This window comes from Capsicum annuum, chromosome 10 (genome assembly GCF_002878395.1).
Source record: "Capsicum annuum cultivar UCD-10X-F1 chromosome 10, UCD10Xv1.1, whole genome shotgun sequence".
Classification (NCBI taxonomy): Eukaryota; Viridiplantae; Streptophyta; class Magnoliopsida; order Solanales; family Solanaceae; genus Capsicum; species Capsicum annuum.
In genome coordinates this window covers 158,050,658-158,056,607 of record NC_061120.1, presented here as the reverse complement: position 1 = coordinate 158,056,607, position 5,950 = coordinate 158,050,658, and positions in this window count along the sequence as shown.

Sequence of the window (5,950 nt, the reverse complement as noted above, 5' to 3'; positions counted from 1 at the left end):
TATAATATATTTAGGAAACACATCTTTATTTTGATTCCTAGTCATATGGGTTATTCTTATGTAATATTCTAAGTTATGTTTCACTCTTTTCTATACAGATGGTGAGGACTAGATCTCATAAGGCTAGGGATACTGAGACAACACCCAAGAATAGAGCCCAAACTAGAGATAGAAGTAGGGTTCATGGATGGCCCAGAGTTAGAAGGTACGAATAAGTACCTATCCCAGCTAGAAAATATGCTAGGGAGGCCTCTTCTAAGCCTGAAGTTGTGTATTCCAAGGATAATCATTGAAAAGGGGATGCGCGGCTAACTCAGGTCCTATAGGGTTCAGTTTCTACCCCACTTTTGGAGGGTCTATTTATTTAGTTTTTGACTCATCTGGATGGTATTTCCTCGAGTACGCCTGGTGTTCCTTTGATTCTAAGTGTTGTTCTATCATCTATACATGTATCTACTTGCAGTATTCCTTAGAATTTTAAGGGTGCTCCTTCTTTGGTGCTAGTATCTAATTATGTTATTACTAGTTCAGGACTATAACCTTTATTTATTACATCCCTATATATGGATTCTCAACCTTTCGGGCTTACTATTCTTCTAGTTATTTTGTGTATAGTTAGGTCTTCTGATAATCAGAATCAATTTAAGAGGTTTATTCCATTGGGTCCACCCAAGTTTAGTGATGCTATTGGTAAGGATACCTATGAGTTATTGGTTGATTTCCAGGAGAAGTTACGTAATCTTGGATCCCTCGAGTCTCATAGAGTTTCTTATACTACCAAAAAGTTGACGAATGTGGGTAGTGATTGGTGGAGATTGTATGCTAGTTGTAGACCTTTGGGTTCATCTGCTATGACTTGGTCTTAGATTTCAAAGGTCTTTTAGAGAGATTTGTTCCATATAGTTTGAAAGATCAGATGCGTAATAAGTTTGATCACTTAGAGTAGGGATCCATGGCTATTGCTGAGTATGAGGCTTACTTTTAGACTTTGTTAAGATATTTAGCTGTTATGATATCGATGAAGTCTGAAAGGATTTAGAAGTTTATCAATGGGTTAGATTGTACATATTAGTTAACTATATTTAGATGGCAGTTTTAGAGGCTTTATTTCAAAGTATTATTTAGCATGCCAAGATGATCGAGTCTATAATTCGGGCTACTTAGGGAGGCACCAAGAAGGTGTATCGTCATGGTGAGTTTAGTGAAAACGCTTCTTGAGGTAGAGATTTCTCTGGTAAAGGTTCCTATGGTTATCATGGTAGGCTGATCAAGGCTATTTTGAATGGATTAGGAGGTATGCCTTCAGGTTTAGTGACTTTGGGCAACCAAACATTAGGCCAAAGTGGTTATTCTAGTTTAGTTGCACCTTTTCAAATTGAGTCAGGTTGTAGAGGATGTTTTATATATGATGATTTGTCCATAAGGCCAAGGATTAACCTTAGTGTATTTACAGACCTACTCTTATATCTATGGTGAGAAGTGGTTCACAAAATGTTAGGGGTATTGCTAAAGGTGCTCAAGGTAAAGGTAGAGGTACTTGTAATGGTGATCATTGGGTTACTCAGTTTGGGAAGGGATTTGGTCAATCCTATGCTGCACTTTCTAGACTTGAGGAAGAGGCCTATGACACTATTATTATAGGTATCATCCCAATTTACTACAAATCTTTTTTCATGTTACTTGACCTTAAGTCAACTTTCTCCTACATGTCTACACATTTTGCTTCTAGTTTTGAAGTTGCATGTGAGCCTCTTCCTATGCATCATTAAGTTTATACCCCTGTAGGATATTTTTTAGTAGTGGACCAGGTGTACTGATCTTATGTAGTTACTGTCGTGGGATATAAGACTTGGGTAGACTTGATTATTGTGAATATGGATGATTTTGATGTTATCTTAGGTATTGATTGGTTAGCTTCTTATCACGCTATTTTGGAAGGGCACACTCAATTTAGGTTCAAAGAGTGTTATATCTTTTTTATGTGCTGGTTGCATGATAGTAAGAGGGTGTTTGTGTTATTTATCTCGTCTTAGTGATACTAGTATTTTCTCACCGCCTCCTATGGATTCTATTCAAGTGGTTCATGATTTCATGGGTGTGTTCTCTAATAATTTTCCTAGTATGCCTCCAGATCATGATATTAATTTGCTATTGATGTGGAGTCGGGCACAAAGCCCATTTCTATTCCTCCCTATATGATGACCCTAGTGGAGTTGAGGGAGTTTGCCAGGTTTATTAGATCTAGTGTATCTCCTTCAGGCGTGCCTGGCTTGTTTGTCAAGAAGAAGGATGGCTCTAAACGTATGTTTATTGATTATAGATAGTTGAACAAGGTGACAATTAAGAGCAAGTGTCCTCTTTCTTGTATTGATGCTCTTTTTGTCTAGCTTTAAGAAGATTTTATATTTTCCAAGATTGATATGAGATCTACAAATCACCAATTAAATATTAGAGCCTTGGATATTACGACAATAATTTTTTGGACTCAATACAGTTATTATGGGTTTTAGGTCATGTCTTTTGGATTGACCAATGCACTATCAACATTCATAGAGTTGACAAATTGTGTGTTTCGATCGTATCTCATATCCTTTGTGATTGTATTTATAGATGACATCTTGGTTTATTCCAAAAGTGAGGCCAACTATGTGAAACATTTAAGGATTGTACTTCAGAGGTTGCTTGATGAGATGTCGTATGTTAAGTTTTCTAAGTTTGAGTTTTTGTTGGATTCTATCTCTTTGTTTGTTCATGTGGTGACTAAGAATGCTATTATGGTTGATCTAACTATGATTATGATGATTCATGATTGGGATAGACCTACGTATCTTATTGAGATTTAGAGTTTTATTGGTTTGGCTGATTATTATCAGCATTGTGTAAGTGGTTTCTCATCTATTGTGGCTCCTTTGACCGAGATGACTTAGAAAAAGGTGATTTTTAGTTGTCGGATAAGTGTGAGAAAAACTTCAAAAATCTCAAAGAGTTGTTGAATTTGACTCGCATCTTGACCTTACTCGAGGAGGATATGTGTTTTACCATGCTTTGTGATGCTTCTATTATTGATGGGAGGGTAAGGTGATGGCTTATTCCTCTCATCAATTGAAACCTCATGAGATAAATTACCCTATTCAAGATTTGGAGTTTCCAACCATGGTGATTGTGTTGTAGTTATAGTGTTATTACTTGTATAGATTTTTATATGAGATTTTTCCAGTCTATCGTGGCCTTCAGTACTTCTTCAGACGACGAGATCTTAATATGACGTAACAGCATTGGCTTGATTTTCTTAAGGACTGTAACCTCACTATCTTGTATCATCCAGGTAAGACAAATGTGATTGTAGATACCTTGAGTTGGAAGTTGGCTAGTCTAGGGAGTTTAACTTATCTTTTGACTCGGGAGTGGCCTTTAGCCTTGTTAGTTCAGTCCTTAGCTAACTATATAGTTAGGCTTGATATTTCAACATCTAGGTATGTTTTAGACTTTGTTGACGCTAGATCTTCCTTGATGGAGAAAATTTGAGCTCACCAATTTGATGATGGAAAACTGAAAGTGTGATTCAAGATAAAGTACAAAGTGGTAAAGGTAAGGAAGTCTCTCTTGATTTTGATGTTGTTTTAGGATTGGAAGCCGAGTTTGTGTATCAAGAGTCAGAGTTTGGTTAAGATTGATATTGAATAAGGCATATTGTTCCATATATTCTATCCATGCAGGTGTGACCAATATGTATCATAATTTGAAGTAGCTTTACGAGTAGGATGGAATGAAGAAGGATATGATAGATTTTATATCTCGTTTCTTGTGTTATTAGCAAGTAAAGGTCGAGCATCAGATATCGGGTGGTTTTCTTAGAGATTACCCATTCTCGAGTGGTCATGGAAGCCAATCTCTATGTATTTCATTATTTTTACATTAATTGGGTCATTGTGGATCAGTTTACCAAATTAGCCTATTTTATCCCTATTCTGATTTCTTCAGTACTGAGAGGTTCGCCTATATCTATGTTTGTGAGATAGTTCATCTTTATGGAGTACCCATGTCTATTATTTTAGGAAGAGGCTCAGTGTTTACTTCTAACTTCTGGCAGGAATTTTAGAAGGAGTTGGGTACTTAAATTGACCTTAGCACAACTTTTCTCCCTAGACCGATGGTCATCTAGAGCGTACTATTCAGGCTTCAAAAGATATGATTTGTGCATGTGTTATGGTCTTTGGAGGTCAATGGGAGCAACATTACGATTTGCCAGAGTTCGCTTATATTAATTACTACCATTTGAGTATTGAGATGGCCCCTTTCAAGGTGTCTTATGGTAGGCATTTTCAATTACTATAGTTGGTTTGAGACCTCAAAATTTAGAACCTTTGGTACCAACTTGGTTTATTAATCTTTGTACATGGTTTGGGTGATTCAAGATAGGTTTTGGACAACTCAAAAAAGTTATTTGGATCATCATCTTTGTGCCTTGAAGTTTGGGATTGGTGTATGAGTTATCCTTTATGTATTGTCCATGAAGGGAATGATGTGGTTTGTTGAGAGGGCAAAGCTTAGCCCCAGGTATATTGTAACACCTCGATTTTCTGAATCGAAATGCTACACGGTGCTCATGACCCCGAAGGACCACAAGCTAACCCATGACTGATATATGTACCTGTACACTGCATAATATAACATGATAATGCAGAAACATGTACTAAACGACCATAAGGTTCAAAACTGCATAACTAAAAAAAAATCAATGTATGAAAAATATGGTATCACAATACCAAAATGAAACATAAATGCTGAAAATAATGAAGTCTGAATATCTAATCTGACATCTACTTTGCATCTATTTTGAAAGCCTCTACTGTCTGAATAATATGATTAAGGAGCTGATGGGACATGTTCCCAACTAACTCAATCTAATAAACTGACTAATGGGATAATGAATAAATAATCACGTCATCAAAGGATGAGGACTCACTTCTAACTCTGACTACTGAAATCTGTTATACTGCTACTGCTCTAAAACTCGTGCCTCTGAACCTATGGTGTAGCATAAGAGAAAGCACCATAGCACAAATGCTTCAGTACATCTGAATGTACTGAGTATACAAGTGAGGTAGACTAAATACAAAGGTTTTACATGCATGAACAATGTTGATTGATATGAACGTCAGAATACATACATGCATAAGAAATTATAAGTGAACTCATGGAGATACTGACTACTGAGTCTGAATACTGACAACATCAGTGTCCTGATACTGAGATACTAAATAGATAAATGACTATTTTTGACAGTTCGAATTATGAAGAACTGGTCTAATTGACTGTATCTGATATTCTAATTATAAATAATTAATCTGATTGACTATATCTGACAGCCATAAATATGAAGAACTGATATGCTTGACTGCATCTGACAGTCATGAATGTGAATACTGATAATATGAGTTCTGATAACTGATATAACTGATCACATTAGTGACTATATCAGACAGTCCTAAATTTGATGGAACTGAGTTCTGTACTGTATCTGACAGTCCTGAAATTTGAAGAACTATTTGAGTTCTTTTACTGAACTGAGAATATGACTGAAACTAAGACTGTGGGAAGTAATCACCTAACCGACATGCCCCAAATATAAACTGGTGGGGTCCAACCTATAACTCCAGCTGGAAGGGTGTCAATACCGTGCCACGGGTAGAGACAACATATGAGTAAACCCTATTTTATTTAGGAGCTCTTTTCGTCTGCCCCTGCTATCACGTAAACTCAAATGAGATGTATTAGCCCTATGTGCAGGGACATCTCAACCTATTCTTGCTACGTAGTTTTAAAACACAAGGATTTCTTCTAAGGATCTCACCCTACACTGAATAACAGGTGAGTCCCCATACTTGGGTTCACTCGGTGCTGAATTCTACTCCCAACTGAATAGACACTGAACTGATTAGCTGAACTG